Source organism: Eubalaena glacialis, chromosome 17 (genome assembly GCF_028564815.1).
Source record: "Eubalaena glacialis isolate mEubGla1 chromosome 17, mEubGla1.1.hap2.+ XY, whole genome shotgun sequence".
Taxonomy (NCBI): Eukaryota; Metazoa; Chordata; class Mammalia; order Artiodactyla; family Balaenidae; genus Eubalaena; species Eubalaena glacialis.
In genome coordinates, this window is record NC_083732.1 from 82,049,827 (window position 1) to 82,069,664 (window position 19,838).

Consider the following 19,838-nt stretch of genomic DNA (forward strand, 5'->3'; position numbering starts at 1 on the left):
TCTGCATTGTGTTGCTGTTCAGGTCTCTTGGTAGAACTGTTATGGTAAACGCCTGGCGCCCCACTTCATTGATTCCCATGACAGACCAAGGCCGAGCCTCACTTTGTCATGATCTTCATTCCTCCAGTCTAGTGTTGCTTGCACCTCAGTTTCCTGTCAACACAGAGAACTAAATAATTTCATGAGCATCAACAAAGAAAACAAACAGGTAGGACTCAAATTTCCCTAAATGACTCCATCCAGCCTTCTTCCCCAAGGTCCGCAAGCTGTTGAAATCAGGCAGCTCTAAATCCAAATGCTGAGATGTCATCCTCAAAAGCTGTTTGGCCTTAGGCAAGCCCAAACCTTCTGAGTTTCTGTCTCCTTATCTATAAAATGAGATTAATAATGGTTATCTTGGGAGGCGCTGGTGAGGATTAGCTTTTAATTTGATCATTAATCCATTCATGCAATCCAAATATTTGAACACCGACTCTGAGCTGGAGATGAAGTGCTGAGCAAAACCAGACATTGTTCCTTCTTCTCAGGGAATTTAGACTCTAAAAGGGGAAGTTGTCCTGCCCACAGATGATGCCAATAAATAGTGTCCAGTTTTAAGCTGGAATAATTGCCAAGAGGAAAGTAGCATAGTTTCCAGGTGAGTGAGTGTAAGAGGTCTCACTCAGGCGTGGAGGGTGAAGGAGGCAAGGATGCAGAGCAAGAAGTCTTCCCTCAGGAAGACACCAGAGCTGATCAATGGGAGGCGGTACAGGTAATTAGGCAGAAGCAAGGGAACTGCTTTCCAGGCAGAGGGAATAGCATGTGCAAAGTCCCCAGGATGGGGCAGCAAGACATTGGGTGAGGAATTCCCAGAAGCCCAGTGTGGCAGGAGAGCAGAGCGATGGAGAGAGTGGTGGGACCAGGCACAGGGCCTGCACTCAGAAGCAAGCTTCAGAAGTCCTTCCAGGGTCAGAAAGAGAAAACCAAATAGCGTATATTAACGCATATATGTGGAACCTAGAAAAATGGTACAGATGAACCAGTTTGCAGGGCAGAAATAGAGACACAGATGTAGAGAACAAATGTATGGACACCAAGAGGGGAAAGTGGCAGCAGGGGGGTGGTGGTGGGATGAATTGGGAGATTGGGATTGACATGTATACACTGATATGTATAAAATAGATAACTAATAAGAACCTGCTGTATAAAAAAATACACAAAATAAAATTCAAAAATTAAAAAAAAAAAAAAAAGAAGTCCTTCCAGGAAAAAAGCCAACAGGCACAGCTGAGCCTGCTAAGAGTCACCGAAATCAAAAACACCTTCAGGAGGTACAGGGTGGGTATGACTCCAGGGGACAGTTCACGGTGAGCTTGAGGGGGATAGAGCTGAAGCCACTCTCCTTCCCTTCCTTTTATATTGTGAAGTCCATTGGGGGCCATCCTGAACGGCCTCAAGATGGACAACTCCATAGACCCCGGCCGGGTCTGCAACCTGTAAATATTTATCAAGAATATTCTTGTTACCCGAAAACTGGGTTCACCTCTTGGTGGGTGTCGAGCCAAAAGACACAACCAAGCCTAAGAGCATGAGAAGGAAGGATTTATTACTTGCAGCAAGTGAGGACAATATCGGGGAACTTTCCCAAAGCACCGTCTCTCCAAACAGCTGTACTGGGGAAGTTTTAAGCTAAGGGTACATGCATGTCCATGAAGGAGGTTGGGCTGTCAACAGAGTCAGAGCTTTAGCTGACTGAAGTCAGGAGGGTCAGAAAAGGTCAACATCATCACCTCTTAGGTTCCAGTTGATCTGGGGTTGAGCGCTTCAGGCTAATCTTTACCATACCATTGAAACAGAGTGGGAGTCTTCACAACTGATACATTATCTTTGCTGTTGTTACTTCTCTTGCCTGGTAACAGTTTGTTCCTGAATTCTTTTGTTCCCTTAAGATCATGAATTACCGAGACCTGTTTCAGGGCAAGCACTGTGGCCAGGCTTAGATCACAAAATGGCTTAGGCGAAAAATGGCTTCTCTTCTGTCAAGAAAGCCATGCCTGGTTCCAAAAAAAAAAAAAAAGGTATCAAGTATGTACAGATTGGGAGTCAAAAGTGTGTGTAGGTGTGTGCATGTTAGGGTAGCATGGGGGTAAGGAATGGAGATGAAAATTCTAGGTAGCTGTAATCAAACAAGAAGAGCCAGGATTTGGAATTGGGAGATCTGAGTCTGCCACTGGTTAGCTACGTAACCTTGTGCAGGTCACAGCACTGTCAGAGCCTCGGTTTCTTCATCTGTAAAATGGGGATAAGGGCAATCCCACCCTGGGGCGTTGTGAGGGTCAGAGGCATGCATTCTTCATCTTCTGGGTACTAAAGACCACACCCTACAATGAGCATCAGAGATCGGGGGAACAGCCTCTGCCTTAGAGGAGCTCACAGTCTAGATCCTAGACGCTATGAAAGAAACAAGGAAATAGATAGTTCCAAACAATGCGATGGGCACGGAGCAAAAGGAAAACACGGGCACGATGGCACTGCACCTGGAGGCTGCACGCATAGCACAGGCTGCTGACTCCCTGTCCTTGGCCAGCTGTTCCAGCCCGAGCTCCCTGCCTGTCCTTGCCTGGAAGCTCTCTGTGCACTAGAGCCTGCAGGCAGGAAGTGAGGAAGGATTATTACCACCAGCAGCTCTCAACCCGTGCACGGCAGCTTTGCATTAACACCAAACCCTGTGCCCTGAGTGGCCTGACTTCGAGGTGAGTGTCCCCCGATTTCTCAGAACTTCCCCCAGCAGGACCAAGGCCAGTTGCCCCCATGATGACTTGCTTATCATGCCCCCTCTTAGTGACTCCTTCCCTGCCTCATTTCATTTTCCCAGTCTCTTAACAGTTCTTTCTGGGGTCATTTCCCAATAATCTCCTAGCACTCAAATCCTTGTCTGGGGGCCTGTTTCCCTGGAAACCCACTGGAAGGGGGGTGAGACAGAGTCTCTGGAATGAAGGCTCTGACCTGAGCTCGTTGGGCTCTGACGGTAAACACGGTTGACCACCCCTAACTCCCGGGCACGGGTAAGGCATCCAAATTAGCATCACTATTAAAGGAAGAAATTGACCAAAGCCAGGTCGTTGAACCAAGGAATGTCCATGAACAATGTGTTACGGGTCCAATAACAGGAAGTGAGTCTACACCAAGAAATTAAAGAAAACAAACCTTTATACAGATAGTTTGAGAGGCCCAAGCTTAGAATGTCCCGTTCCCGTCTTAGCCATGTCTTTTTGTTTGTTTCTTGTGTCCACAAGCTAAACAACGGTACTTTGTCCCAAGTCTTTCCCAGGATAGGTCAACGCAGAGAAAAAATAAAGCACAAGGGCCCCTTGCATGGAATTTAGCCTCAGGCCTCCGGAACCATGGGATGCTCTGGCCTTAGGAAGGACCCTCTCCAGCCCCCAGCTTTCCAAGGACTCCAGCTCACATGCTACCCCTCGGGAGGGCTGGGAGCCGCATCAGCACAGCCTGTTAATCACCCCTTGGCAGAGCCAAGCAAGCAGCTCTGGGAAGCCAATTAGTGGAACAATGTCTAGAAGACTGAGTACCAAATAACATCAGAGGCAAGGGTTGATGGCACCTTATCTACCAGAGCCAACCTGTTAGCATGGCTTTGAAGATGTTTCTAAGAATAGGGTGGAAAATTATTAACCTCGAATTGCAACCTTTCTCCACCCCTCCCCAACTACAGTATCCAACGCAGCCGGGGCCTTATACACAGTAAGTGCTCTGGAAAGTTTATAAATACATAAGAGAAAAATATGTTATGTTTCTATTTTTTTTCTTTTGATTTCCATCTTAGTTGAAGACCTTCTCTCTGATACAAAGAAGCAAATTTCAGATAATGTAGTTGGATGAGTGGGTAAGCACCTTATTTCATTCAAGTTGCAGCCCAGTTTTTTTTTTGAGGAATTAAAAACAACTGTACTGTCTTACAAATCAAGTCTTCACAAGAACAGAAATGTGGCTCTAGAAACAATTTAAAGCCCACCTATCCCTTTACCAATCCCAAATTCTCCCCCATCGTCTCAAAAGGCTTGCAGATATTGTAAAAGACCTGGGCTTAGGGAACAAAAGTCCTTCTTGGTGGAAGCCTTCTCCATCTATATTGACTCCTTCCCGTCAGAATTCAAACCAATTCTTGCTCCCCCCAAACACAGTCCCTCACCGTCCTCCTCCTCCTGTCTCTCCCTTTTTTTTTTTTAAAGATTTAATTTTATTTATTTTTGGCTGCACTGGGTCTTCGTTGCTGCGTGCGGGCTTTCTCTAGTTGTGGCGAGCAGGGGCTACTCTTCATCGCGGTGCGCGGGCTTCTCATTGCGGTGGCTTCTCTTGTTGTGGAGCACTGGCTCTAGGCACGTGGGCTTCAGTAGTTGTGGCACGTGGGCTCAGTAGTTGTGGTACACGGGCTTAGTTGCTCCGTGGCATGTGGGATCTTCCCGGACCAGGGCTCGAACCCATGTCCCCTGCATTGGCAGGCAGATTCTTATCCACTGCACCACCAGGGAAGCCCCAGACAAAGTTCTTGAAAGAATGATGCTCCATCCTTACTCCGTACTGTATTGACCCGTCACATCACCTCGCTCTGGCTCCTGCCCCAATACTCCTCTGAAACTGCTCTGGCCAAGATCTCTGACAACCTCGTCAACCTTAAGTTGAATAAGCCCTTCTCAGGTCTGCACTGTACCTGCCTCTCCGCCGTGTTTAGTTCTTCTGACTCTCCCTTTTTCTCTCCTCTCTTCCTTGGCTCTCGTGACATTACACCCTCCCCATTTCCTTCCTGCCCCTGCACGGCTCCACTTCAGTTGGCTTTGCCAGTCTGCTCTTTTCTGGCTGTTTCTTAAATGTAAGTGTAGGTGTTTTCCAGGATTCTTTCCCACATCTTCTGTTCTCACCATTCACAATCTTTCTGGCAATGGAGACATTCACTGCAGATTCATTACCATCCATATGCAGATGGCTCCTAAAGCCACATTCAGTCTGGACCTCTCTTCTTAGCTCTGGACCCAGGAGCTTCCAGATCTAGACTGGTAGGGAGGTATGTGGGTCTAGACCTCAGAGCCTGCTTCTCCTCCTTGGCCTCCGCAGGATAGTGAAGATAATAGAACCCACTTATCTACTTCTTTCTACTCACCAAGCACCTGGGGAGCTATATCTCCACGAGGTCCTGCCAAAATTTACACTTCCCTTCCCTTCTGAGCAAAGGACATTGATTTTTTTACTGCAATGCCATAGAAAATGCAGGCTCTCAAGAGAAAATAACAGGGATGGCCAAATGGGTTTCTCACTCCTGCACACACTTTCCACTGCATGTAGTTATTGCAAAACATATTACCGCACATTTAGAGACTTAAAGGTGTACACATCTATTATCTCACACTTTCTGTGGGTCAGAAGTCTGGGCACGGGTTAACTGGGTTCCCTGGTCAGGGTCTCACCAGGCTAGAATCAAGGTGTCGTCTGGGCTGGGGTCCCATCTGAGGTTCAGGGTCTTACGCTAAGCTCACTGGTTGTTGACAGGAGTCAGTCCCTTGTGATTGTGTGGTTGAGACCCCCATTTTCTTGCTGGCTGTTGGCTGGGGCCCACTCTCAGTTCCTAGAAGCCTACAGTTCCTTGTCACGTTGCTCCCTCTCTAGGCCGGCTCATGTGGCAGACTAATTCTTCAAAGCCAGCAGAAGAATCTTTTGTAATTTAAATCTCTTCCTTATGAAGTGCCAGGTCCCTTTAAAGGGCTCACCTGATTTGGTCAGACTCGCTCAGGATAAACTTCCTTTGGAGTAACTCAAAGACAGCTGGTTTGGGACCTTCATCGTATCTACCAAACCTCTTCCTCATTTTACCTAATAACCAAAATGAAACCCATCCTATTCACACTCCAGGGAAGGGGACTGTGCAAGGATATACACCAGGGGTCAAGAGTCTTGAGCCACTTTGGGATTCTGCCTAGCACATCTCCCTATTTTAATTCCTCCATGACATGCAATACCAAGTCATGTCCGGGTGTCACCTGCATCGCTCCTGTACTGTGCTGCGAGGGGTTGTGCAATCTGCCAAGCTTGCCTGGCTATGGACATGGATGCAGAAAGATTCTGCCCTGAGTCTACAGCTGAGCAAATATTTCAGCAAGGAGAGGGTCGATGTAAGTGTGAAAGATGGCTTTGAACATATTACTGTCTCCAGGACAGAAATGGCAAAAATGGGGGCTGATGATAACATGAAATCACAACTTTTTTTGCCTAATTTGGATAGTAAAAGTGCCAAGTACTCCCAATTTTTATAGAAAAATTCACCATAGGCAAAAGTGATTTCTAGGCAAAGGAGATTTTATCAGGGGATAAAAATCTTTCTGCCTTGCAGGTTTGAGGATCTGAAGTAACTCCACTGAAGTAATTTCCACAAGGGTTATGAATAAGAGCATTGTTTTATTTAATCATCAAAAAAGTTCTGTGAATTACATAGAAAATGGATATACAACAAGGTCCTACTGTATAGCACAGGGACCTATATTCAATATTCGGTGATGAAACATAATGGAAAAGAATATTAAAAAAATAATATATGTATGTATAATATATATATAAAAATCACTTTGCTGTGCAGCAGAAATTAACACAACATTGTAAATCAACTGCATTTCAATTAAAAATAAAGCCCTGTGAGACGAGTATGTTACTATTCCCATTTTATAAATAAGGAAACCAAAGCTCAGAGAGGTTAAGTAACTTGCTCAAAGTCACAGAGCTATTAAGTATAGAAAGATAGGATTGATGGCAGGTCTGTATGGTTCCAAAGCCCTTGCCGGTTACCATTCGTGAGGTATTATCCCTCGTTCTTACCTCGGTCCCTGTGCATGTGCTCTTCTGGATCCCTTGTGGCCAATACTTCACAGGGATGCCCCTTCCATGTTGCACTGGCCCAAACTGTAGAAATTCTTTCTCAATCTGAAATCTACCATTCTATGAAACTTCTCTGAATTCTACCCTTTGCAGCACGTTGGAAAAGCAACCAACCAACCAATGAAAAGAACTTCCTCCTTCTGATAGCCATCCAGATATTTAAAGACGGCTCCCAGGTTCCCTCTAAGGTGAAATATTCTCAGGTCTTCTCACATGGCTTGATTTCCAGATCATCCATAATCCCACTTGTCCTCTGCTCATTTCTTGGTTTATCATTTCCCTCTCAAAATGAGACACTCCAAATTGAAGAGTATTTCTGCTCTGTCTAGTGAGTCTAGAGCACTGTGAGACCATCACCCACTTGATGTGGACACTATGCTTGTATTAATACAGCCTAAAATCACATTAGCTTTGCATGTGGCCACATCACATTGTTGGCTCAAATGTAGACTGCACTTGGCTAAAACTTTGGGTCTTTTCCAACTACACTGATGTCAAGTCAGATTGTCTCAATCCTGACCTTGTGTTGCTGAACTTTTTCTAACCTACTGTTTTTCAGTAGTTTCAGTCCTCTTTTGGAACATGTTTAAATCCTTCTACATGTGAGTCTGCAGTGCAAGGTATAAACTCTTCTTCCAGTTCTGGGTCACATGTACAGTTGATAAGTACGTTTTCTTCCTCTTAATCCAGATACTTATCAAGTGTTATATGGGCAGGCTGAAGCATTGAGTTCTTTGAGGTTGGCATGACAATTTTAGTAACCTGGCAGCTTTTAAAAAACATTAACTTCTTAATTGAACCAGCACCCATGCCTTGTGAACATTGAGATGTGGTATGTCTGTGACATTCTCTTTATCCATGAACCTAGTAACTCTCTTAAAAACGGAAATAAGACTAATGAGAAAAAATTTCCCTAGAAAAACCATGCTGATTTTTAATCATTACTAATGATCACAAACCATCTGCTAACATTCATAGCCTACTGCTTTTAGAGGATTGATGCTATTATAATTTGTTCCTGGAGTATACCATCTTCACTTTTCTAAAGATCATTAGACTGTTTGGAAACCTTGTTTAAGCATTCTTTCTGAAATTTCATTCATGTAAATGATTGGCTTAAATGAATATTTTTCCTAATAGATTTTCTAAAAAATTCAACACTTCTCCAAAACACCAAATCGGCAAAGTCCTAACAAGGTTTCCGACTACTATTATTTATAACACACATACCTCCAAAAGATAGCTAAATATACCAAGCTTGTGAAATACATTTATGGAACTTACAACTGTGAAGAACCAAATCAGGTAAATCACAGTCTCCAGGTCAGCAGGGATGGAATCTAGGCCACTCGTTTTACTTCTTATTTTGAGATAATCTTTTCCGCACTCTTTCGGGGGCCCTGGAATTTTGTGCTTTTAATTCCTTTTTTATCATAATGAGGCATCATCATTATATTAGGCTCTGAGTAAACCAAAGGAAATGTAAATTAGTCTGAAGCATCTCTGGTCTCTGGTGCTGGTTGAAAGCCGCTTGGGCTTCAGTCTGGATGAAGTCCAGAATTAATGAAAGGTGGATGACAATGATCAAAGCTTATTTCTGATAATGAATATGCCTGGTGTGTTTGGATAGTTAAATTTGTCCACTTTACTATAATATCATATTTCATTGCATCTTAAAAAATCTGGGATTTGAGGTAGTTTTTTTAAAGCATTTTGAAGTTTAAAATACGTTATGTACACAAAGCATAAAATGTACGTATAGAGTTGAATACATTATTGTAAAGTGAGCACCCATGCAATCACCCCTGGGCCAAGACACAGACTCTTCTGCACCCCAGGAGTCCCCTCTATATTCTACCGATGGCCGTGTTCTTGCTGTGTCCTCACATGACACAGAGAGACAGAGAGACAGGGAGAGATCTTTGTTCTCTCCTTATAAGGACACTATCCCATTATGAGGACCCCATCCTCATGACCTCATCTAAAAGTAATCACCTCCCAAAGGCCCCATCATATGGTAGTTCTATTTTTAGTTTTTTAAGGCTTCTCTATACTGTTCTCCACAGAGGCTGTATCAATTTACATTCCCACCAACAGTGCAAGAGGGTTCCCTTTTCTCCATACCCTTTCCAGCATTTATTGTTTGTAGATTTTCTGATGATGCCCATTCTAACCGCTGTGAGGTGATACCTCATTGTAGTTTTCATTTGTATTTCTCTAATAATTAGTGATGTTGAGCATCTTTTCATGTGCCTCTTGGCCATCTGTATGTCTTCTTTGGTGAAATGTCTATTTAGGTCTTCTGCCCATTTTTTAATTGGGTTGTTTGCTTTTTTGATATTGAGCTCCATGAGCTCATACAGAGTGAACTAAGTCAGAAAGAGAAAAACAAGTATCGTATATTAACGCATATATGTGGAATCTAGAAAAATGGTACAGATGAACCTATTCGCAGGGCAGGAATAGAAACGCAGATGTAGAGAATGGACATGTGGACACAGAGGGGGAAGGGGAGGGTGGGATGAATTGGGAGATTAGGTTTGACATAAATACACTACTGTGTGTAAAACAGTTAGTGGGAACTTGCTGTATAGCACAGGGAGCTCAGCTCAGTGCTCTGTGATGACCTAGCTGGGTGGGAATGGGGCGGGGAGGGAGGTCCAAGAGGGAGAGGATATGTGTATACATATAGCTGATTCACTTTGCTGTACAGCAGAAACTAACACAACATTGTAAAGCAGTTATACTCCAATAAAAAAAAAATTTTTTTTTAAAGTAATCACCTCTCAAGGGCCCCATCTCCAAATACAATCACACTGGGGGTTAAGGTTTCAGCCTATGAATTTTGGGAGACACAATTCAGTCCATAGCTCTGAGCAAAGAGGATAAAGTTTTATGACTATTTGGCCATTTGTCCAGCATTCTGCTCCAGTACAGCACCTACGGTAGCAGGAATACGTTCAAAACAAGGTATCCTGCACATAAACATCTATGTACATTTTGTATGGGTGGAAGCGAGGGAAATGCAAAGTTGAGGAGTGTTGAGAAATGAGGGAGAGAGACAGGCAAAAGCCAGTTTGGGGGTGGGGTGGGGGTCCCGCATTTACAAAACAGTAGGGATTTTATCTCCTGAATGACTGGGAGCATGAAAAAATAGAGTCAATGATATAGTCACACATGCTTGGCTGTTAGCTTTAAGAGCTATAAAAATGTTCATCCTAATGATCCCACTTTGGGGAATTTATCCTAAGAAAATAAACCAGAAGATCAAGAGAGGTAGGTACACAAAGACGTTTATCACACTATTTACCATAATAAACACTGGGAGAAATCCACAAAGGAATACTTAAGTAGTTATTAAGTAAATGTTTGTTGAGTGAACCAATAAATTCTTGCTAATATAAAGCGACAATTAAACCAGCGAAGTCCAGGTTAACAGAATGGAAAAACCTTTGAAGTAGGTCAAATAAACAAAACATAACATTATAACTACACAATAGTACAACTCTGTAAATACAGTGACAAAAGATGGACAAAACTAGGAGTAAATACAGATAAAGATGACCACAGACTATTTGTTAGGTTGGTGCAATTATGTGCCACCGACGTATCATGTCTACAAAAGATACTGCCATTTTACAAATAAAAAACAACCCATCTTGTGAAAGGTAATCTGGTCAGCTTGACTGCAGTCACAACCTCACAGAGTAGCCTTTGTTTGTAGCCAGCCTGAATAAACACTTGGCTTTCAGTGATACCAGTGAATTGATGAAATACTTGGGGTCAATACAGTGGAAAGAAGGATGTGTTTTATAATGAAGCACAGAACAACGTGGTAACTGGGGGAGGCAGGGTAAAGAAGGAAGAGGATTTGAGCTGTTAAATGAACTACATGCTTCAGGACAAATCATCCATTATCTCCCATGAGCAGGATGAGAAACTGGGAACCTAAACAGTATGATGGTGGCTGAGCAGAACTGTGCTTATCCTCCCTGGAAACAAATACTGGAAAGAAAGAGAACCAGATACTTGGCACTAGTTAAGACATTACTGGATTGTGCCATTATAGCTCATCGGGTAATACGTTCCCTCAAGGTAGAGCTGTAGAATTTCAGAGCTAGAAAATGGGTTAGGTGATTCAGCCAAGGTCACACAGTTGATGTTTAACACTGAAATAGAAACAGCCTCTCTGCTAATGGGTGGGGTTGTGTTCCTGTCTTGCTAGTTGTTTGGCGTAGGGTGTCCAGCACTGGAGCTTGCTGGTTGTTGAGTGGAGCTGGGTCATAGCGTTGAGATGGAGATCTCTGGGAGAGCTTTTGCCGTTTGATATTATGTGGGGCTGGGAGGTCTCTGGTGGACCAATGTCCTGAACTCAGCTCTCCCACCTCAGAGGCTCAGGCCTGACACCCGGCTGAAGCACCAAGACACTATTTACAATAGCCAGGACATGGAAGCAACCTAAGTGTCCATCGACAGATGAATGGATAAAGAAGATGTGGCACATATATACAATGGAATATTACTCAGCCATAAAAAGAAATGAAATTGAGTTATTTGCAGTGAGGTGGATGGACCTAGAGTCTGTCATACAGAGTGAAGTAAGTCAGAAAGAGAAAAACAGATACCGTATGCTAACACATATATATGGAATCTAAAAAAAAAAAAAAGGTTCTGAAGAACCTAGGAGCAGGACAGGAATAAAGACGTAGACATAGAGAGTGGACTTGAGGACACGGGGAGGGGGAGGAGTGGGCTGGGACGAGGTGAGAGAGTGGCATGGACATATATACACAATCAAATGTAGAATGGATGCCTGGTGGGAAGCAGCCGCATAGCACAGGGAGATCAGCTCGGTGCTTTGTGACCACCTAGAGGGGTGGGATAGGGAGGGTGGGAGGGAGACACAAGAGGGAGGGGATATGGGGATATGTGTATACATATAGCTGATTCACTTTGTTATACAGCAGAAGCTAACGCACCATTGTAGAGCAATTATACTCCAATAAATACGTTAAAAAAAATACTTCATAGAAGTAAAAAAAAAAAAAGAAGAAGAAGAAGATCTTTAAAGGAGTTTTATTAGCTGAACTTGTGGGCATTTTTGGAGCATATTTTTTCTTTAAAAAGATGAACACAAGACAAGGTTTCAGGCAAACAATGAGCAAGAAATACCCCTTCATCTTGGAAGTTCATTACAAATCCATTGAACACTCTGGAATGTATGGAATCAGAGAGCAAGATCCAGAAAAGTGGCTGAATGGCAAAAATTAGGAATTTGCCCATTGATCAAGGTTTGCCCTATTTCATAGTATCAGGCAAGATTAAAATTCCAAAGTTGACATGGATGGATTTCAGAATATTTAAGGTTAAATGTAAAGTCTAAGTCAGAGGTTTTATTCTTTGGACTAACTGTGAAGAAATTGATGGAAGATTTTTTTATTATGTTATAAATGGGGTTTTGTTTACTACTCAAAATAAAGTGGTTCTCCTTAAAAAAAAAAACAAAAAAACTCCCCTGTGATTCTGAATATATAAACCTTTCAAAATAGATAAAATAGTAAGACATCTATTTTTAATATTTATTACATTTTTTTCTTTTCCATTATAGTTTATTACAAGATACTGAGTATATAGTGCCCTGTGCTATACAGTAGGACCTTGTTGTTTATCTAATTTATTCCCCTCTCCTTTCCCCTTTGGTTACTGTAGGTTTGTTTTCTATGTCTGTGAGTCTGTTTCTGTTTTGTAAATAAGTTCATTAATATTTATTACATTTTAACTCATATTTAAAATCACATTATCTAAAAATATATTAACTAGAAATATCGCTTTTATCCATTTTCACTTTACCTGAAACAATATTTACACTCTACATCAATGTCTCTGGTACTACTAGAGCCACTTTGGAATACAATTTGTCATAAAAAAAGAAAAAAAAAAAAAGAAACACAGGCTTCAGAGTCACAGGGACCGAGTCTCAAACTCCAGAACCACCGCTTTCTCGCTATCTCAATTATGCCCTCCCTCAAACTACAACTCCACCACAACATGTCAAGGGCTGTCATCCTCTCCCTACCACCACTGAAGGGGTCCTCACTGCCAGCTGGCCAGCAAGTGGTCCATCTCTAAAATCCCATTTTATTTTTAATTGATGTCCCGTTGATTTACAATGTTGTGTTAGTTTCTGGTGTACAGCAAAGTGATTCAGTTATGTATGTATTTTTTCAGACTCTTTTCCATTATAGTTCATTACAAGATATTGAATATAGTTCCCTCTGCTATACAGCAGGTCCTTGTTGTTCATTTCACATATAGTAGTTTGTATCTGCTAATCCCAAACTCCTAGTTTATCCCTCCCCTCCACCCCACCCCCCTTTCCCCTTTCGGAGCCATAAGTTTGTTTTCTATGTCTGTGAGTCTGTTTCTGTTTTGTAAATAAGTTCCTTCGTATCATTTTTTTGATTCCACATATAGGTGATATCCTATGATATTTGTCTTTCTCTGTCTGGTTTACTTCATTTAGTATGATAATCTCTAGGCCCATCTATGTTTCTGCAAATGGCATTATTTCATTCTTTTTTTTTATGGCTAAGTGAAATCCCATTTCAGAGTCGGCTTTCCAGGACCACTTCCAGTACCAACTGCCTCAGGCTGAGATCCCTGCAGACAGACTCTGAGATGCGGAGTTGCATGTTGAAAGTTTGTAAGGAAGGAAGGAACGACGGCACGAACGGGTGGAGGGAGAAGTTGGGAAAATTGACATTGGCCGTGAATTGGGATGGGATACCGGTGACAGGGGGCATACTCCTGGTATAATATTTCTGGCACTAGAGAGGCATGAGGAAAATGGTAACTAGAAAGACAGTGGAATTGGCTGCTGCAGAGTACCACTGATTTGATGGAAACAGGATATAGGTTCAGGATGAGATAAGAAGGGCTCCTATTCTGAGGAGTGAATTGCAGCAGACAGGTTGTGGGGCTGGAGCTGCAGTGGCTGCTTCCTGATTATGCTGGTTTCCCCCTCGACCAGGACAGTGGCAACTGAGGCTCTGGAGCTGCCAGCTCCCTTGGCAGCTCAGGTCGGCAGTGTGGCTTTGGTTATTGCTCCTGGAAGCTCATGCCAGATCTATTTCTTTAGCCCTCCCAAAGATTCTGCAACTGAAGGCTGGTCAATTCCAACCCAAGTCTGTTGGATTTCAAAACCCATGTTCTGTCCTCAACACCTCGTGGTGACTGGGAGGACTGAGCTTTCATTACCTAAAATGAACTAAGTCAAGGAAAGGACACGTAGTTGGAGGGCGCTGGAGGGGGAAATGTGCTCAGTTGTAGGCACAAGGAACTTGAAATAAGACAGCTGATGGGACCATCTAGCAGAAATTTGAGGGTGAGGGGACTGGCTCTTATTAGAGAGCCTGGGACTAAAAATGTAGAGTTTGAATTCTCTCCTAGAAGTGATGGTTGACAGCTTGGTCCTGGGTATGATTGCCTAGGAAGAGTGTAGGAAAAGAAAAGGGCTGAGAGGAGGACTGTAGGCAAGGAAAAGGATGCAGTGGAAAAAATAAAAGCAGCCATTTGGGGATAAAATACTTGGGTTCAAGTCCTGGCTCTACATCATACTAGCTGTGTGATGTTGGGCAAGTTACTTGACCTCTCTGTGCTCAGTTTAGGAGAGAGCTTTAAGCATCTCACACTCCTGGCTCCAATCTTTGGTTCTGTTTGGAGTAGAGTAGAGAAGTTGCTTGTTGCCTCATATTTGCAAAATGGCTTTTCACGGCTCTGGCCATTGTGTCTTCACATAACTGTGTTCAAGACAGGAAGAAAAGAAAGAGATTGAGTGGGAAAGAGGGCCCTTCTTTAATTTGGAGGCAGCTTTTCTTGATATTCTTCAGCAAATGTATTCTCAAGTCTCATTGGTCAGGAACAGGTTGCATGGTCACCCTCAGTTGCATGGGAGGCTGGGAACAAGCCAAGTTTATTACTCTCTTGGAGCTTTTTTCTTGCTGGTCTCCTTAGATGTTCTACCTCCAGACTTTGGAACGGCTTGCTCCCTCATTTCACTTAGGTCTCTGCTCATATCTTATATCTGACCTCCTTAACCTTCTCCATCACTCTCCTTACTCTTAGTATTTTTTTACAGTGCTCATTGATTGATTGATTGATTAATATGTTTATTTATTTAGCTACCTGAATATACATTTACTGGAATGTAAGCTCCACAAGCGCAGGGATTTCGATATACTCACTAGTGCATCCTTTTGCCTACAACAGTGCATGGCACAGAGAAGGTGCCTCTTGTTGAAGGAATACATAAATGGACGGATGAATGATCTTTGCCAACAGCCGTATGAGTCATGTGAGCATATGAGGTGTCACCCCTTTTATGACTGAGGAAACAGTGGCTTGGGAATGTCCAGCAGCTTGTCGAGGCTTTATAGCTAGCTAATCAATCACCCTGTAGATTTCTAGGATTTCCCGTCTATCTGATTCTATTAAACACACTTAGTCTAAGAGTTAGGAAATCGGGCTTCCTCTCCTGGCTATGCGGACAATTTTCTGTATGACCCTGGGCAAATTAGAAAAGTTGAATTTTCTAAGCCTTGTTATTCCACTCATGTGAATAAAGGCAAGGTTGTTGTGTGGTGGTGTTTTTTTTTAACCTCCAAGGTCCTTACCAGCTTTACCTTAACTTCAATATCAAATAATTCACACTTGTAAGTTAATTGTTGTTGTTATATTTGCTTCCTGCCTTGGAACAGAGAGTGTAATGGATATGTAGGGTGCAGCCCAGTGGTCCCACACTTACCAGCAAAGTCCACATGGGCCTTTCTTGTTCTCCCTGGCAGGGGACCTGGTCACTCCTGTATTAGCTAGACAGCTGTGGCCCTTGTTCTTGCTAGTTCTTTCATCTTGGGCAAAATGTGGCTTCTCTGAGCTTCAAATCTTTTCTGGGAAGATTAAGTGGGATAACATACATAAGACAGAGTTGAAATTGCTTGTTGCTCGGAAATTGTTAAAATGAATACCAGCCACATAGAGACAAATGGGCCATGATGTTGTTACGCTTTGATGATTGCTATGTGTACCTCCTATATTGAAAATATCGCTTAACTGTGTTAATATAGTAAACACAGGATCCATGTATTTTTCTGGAAAAATTTTTTAAATGTGCAACCTTGCACAGCTCATTAAAGGCAATTAAGAATACGACCTTGAACGTGGCTCATAAAATCAGCATAGCTTTTGCTGGCCAGGGTGAGGGAAGAGACCAAGTGGCAAGTACCATGTCGGATGCTTGTAGATACACAATCCCATATAATGCCCAATAAATATTGCTGACATAGTGAATCCCTGCCCTCCACCGGCAACAGCTCAAACATATCTGATGTGCATTTTTTATTTGTCTGTTCTTTTTTTTTTTTAATTAAATTTTATTTTTTTTATTTTATTTATTTTTGTTTGTGTTGGGTCTTCATTTCTGTGCGAGGGCTTTCTCTAGTTGCGGCGAGCAGGGGCCACTCTTCATCGCGGTGCGCGGGCCTCTCACTGTCGCGGCCTCTCTTGTTGTGGAGCACAGGCTCCAGACGCACAGGCTCAGTAGTTGTGGCTCACGGGCCCAATTGCTCCGCGGCATGTGGGATCTTCCCAGACCAGGGCTCGAACCCGTGTCCCCTGCGTTGGCAGGCGGATTCTTAACCACTGCGCCACCAGGGAAGCCCTATTTGTCTGTTCTGGAAAAGAAAGTCTGTTGTTTTGTATGTACTGAAATGAACAGTATTGTGTTATAGATCTCCTTTTGCTTTTACTTTTTATCACTAAGCACTATGCTTATAAGATGGGTCCATGTTCCAGGACAGATGCTTGGCTGTTGCTTGGAATGCTGCATGGAGTTGCAGTGTCCATCCTCATTTTACTCATCCTGCAGTGATGCACCTTGCGAGGGGGACATGGAAGCCCTTGGGCACCGCTGATGGGAAGGAAGGTAAGCCGCTATGGCCATTCTGGAGAACAATCTGGCAGAGTACTGGGTCACATGTCAGTCATACATCCTGTGATGTGGGTAGGTACCATGGAGAGATCTGTTTGTTGCAGTGTTGTTTATGAAATCCAAGAGCTGGAGTTGGCCAGTTGTGTGCTGGAAACTGGTATGCAGCTCACAAGGGACAATTGTTAAATTTTCAGGAATTTGATGAGCTGGTGTCTATATTCAGCCATTATTAAAAATCAAATTATATAAATATTATATATGTTATGTCTAAATATATATTAAAACCAAAGGTAATAAGTATTTAAAATTCATCACTTCCTAATTTTTTATTATCAGTCACTGTTTGACTATCATCTAGGGCCTAGAGGTGATGACATCTACTGTATGGTGGAAATACTTTATCATATTGTACTCAACTGTCCATCTCCTCCCCTCTCTGTGTTCAGGGACATCACATTGGCAGCTTGAAACAGGCCATTGTGGGAATAATTACACCATGAAAATTAGCAAACGCTAAAACCAGGTTTTTTTTGTTTTTTTTGTTTTGCCCTGAGAGCCATTTGTTAAACATTTACCAGTTCACTGGAGACTGGTATTATCTCTCCTTTCCAAATGAGGAAAATGAGGCTCAGACAGGTTATGAAACTTGCCCCAAATCATACAACTTTTGAGTAGGAGAAATTGGATTCAGACCCAGGTCTGTCTCAGACCTTGTACTATGATGAAAATTAGAAGTGAGTTATACCATTTAGACTATACAATTCTTACCTTATCACCACCAGGGCACTTATAGTTTTAGTTTAAAAACAAAACAAAAAAACTATTGGCTGCCAGTATCTGGGTACAGTGTGAAATCAAGAAAAGCAGAGTTTCTAGAAACATGTGCTTTTACCAAGTGAGCGTCATTAACTGCCACTCGAGAGCTCGGTCCCAAAACACAGGTGCTGTTGCTGACAGTACGGATGAAAAATAAACGAGCTGCTCTTCAGGTTTGCGTTGTGAGGCTGCATAAACTAATCATTCGACACCACAGCTAAGCTATTTTAGGTACTGTTTAACTTTATAGTATTTGTTAAGTAATACTATCTGCACACTGGAGGCCTTGACCTTGTCCCTGCCTGTTGGTGTGGGTTTACATACATGAAAGTTACTTCCTAAATTTTCCTTGGAGAGCAACTTGAAATTTAGCCACATTTTGTTCTCATTGTCAAATATCTATTTCCTCCCTCATTCAGTTAGCCCTCAAAGAACCTTTATAAAGCCCCTGTTATGTACAAGACACAGGGGAAACAAGGATCAATAAAATATGTCCCTGACCTTCAGAAGCTAACAGTCCAGCATGAAAAACATACATTTTAAACATGGAACTCTGATTAAAGGCCCACAATAAAGGCAAATACAAAGGCTATGGGAATGTCTTAGTCCCTTCGGGCTGCCATAACAAAATACCACAGACTGCTTGTAAGTAACAGACATTTATTTCTCACAGTTCTGGGGGCTGCGAAATCCAAGATCAAAGTGCCGGCATAGTTGGGTTCTAGTGAAGGCCCTCTTCCTGGCGGCAGACTGCCGACTTCTCTCCGTGTCCTCACGTGGTGGAAGGGACAACCAAGCTCCCTGGTCTCTTTTATAAGGGTACCAATCCCATTTATGAGGGCTCTGCTCTCGTAACCTAATCACCTCCCAAAAGCCCCACTTTCTGTCACCATCACCTTCGGGGTTAGGATTGCAACATAAGAATTTGGGGAGGAGAGCACAAATATTCAGACCATAGCACAGAATAACTAATTTCATAGTATAAACTGAACCTCAGGACAGTATTGGGTCTCTATGGCCAAGGAAATGGTAACTTGGGCCCTGTACCAAAGAAACGAGTATAGAAACATCTAGCTTGAGTGAGGTTACTCTGGCAGAGATTAGACTACGTATTTATCAATTAAGCAAGGGAAGGCATACAACGCAATGAATATTCGAAGGCACTGGTTAAATTTCTGACTCTGCTGCTTCCTTACTGTGTGACCTTGAACAAGAAGAAATTTCCCCTATCTGGGACTCAAACTCTTCATCTGGTGTATTGGTTAGAGTGAGGGCTAGGTTGTTATAAAAAAGATACAGTAGCTTCGAGAAAATGGAAATTTCTCTCTCCAGTAATAGTTTGGCCAACCCAGGTGGCAGGATAACTGCTCTGTGAGGTCATTCTGAGATATAGGTTCCTTCCATTTTGCTGTTTTGGCATTCCTGAGAGTTGCCTTATTTGTTGAAGAAGGGCTGCAGGCATGCCCGTGTTCAGGCCATAGGGAGGTGCACACACCCTATCTGCTTCCATTCCATTGATTACATGCCATACCTGGCTGCAGGGGAGACTTGGGGTGCTCTAGGCCCAAGAAAAAGGAAAGAAAGGACTTTGAGAACCAGCTGTCAACCACAGCTTGAGACCAGAAAGTTGAGCAAACTATTTCTAACATGACTCAGCTCAACACTTTTATGCATCAAACTCTCTCTGAAATGTGAATATGCGATGAACATTACTTTTTTTTTTTTTTATCATTACATCAGTTCTCAACCTCCCAGACCACTAAATGGTTAAGTACAAAGATGAACTGAAGTGAGGGCATATAGATATGAAACGACTGGATTTCCTAGGCTGATATTTTTTTTTTTTAAGTATTTTTAGTAAGGAAAATTTCAAGGGTACACCAAAGTACAGAATACAGTATAACAAATCTCTGTGTACCTACTACTAAGCCTCAACTATTTTCAACTCACAGCCAATTGTGTTTCATGTATACCCCCCAATACCTGGGCATTTCATTTATCCCATTTATATATATCTTAAGCGTCTCCTCTATTCTAGACACTGTGTACTACATACACGATTCCACCAGAGCAAGCAGGCTCTCTGGTGCTTCTACAGTAATTGCCATCATTCATTTTG

The 19,838-nt window shown here is 42.6% G+C and overlaps 1 protein-coding gene across 14 annotated transcripts in view; it reads right to left on the minus strand.

Moving 5' to 3' along the window:
* The window catches only part of ZFAT (zinc finger and AT-hook domain containing), a 452,145-nt gene that overhangs the window by 370,438 nt on the left and 61,869 nt on the right, over positions 1-19,838 (minus strand). The window contains exon 1 of one of the 14 annotated variants that reach the window (XM_061172113.1): positions 15,722-15,779. The exons of the other annotated variants lie outside the window; for them this stretch is intronic. The gene's annotated coding sequence lies outside the window, so the exon portion shown is untranslated. Of the gene's footprint in view, positions 1-15,721; positions 15,780-19,838 lie in introns of those variants that run through there. 14 annotated transcript variants of the gene reach the window in all.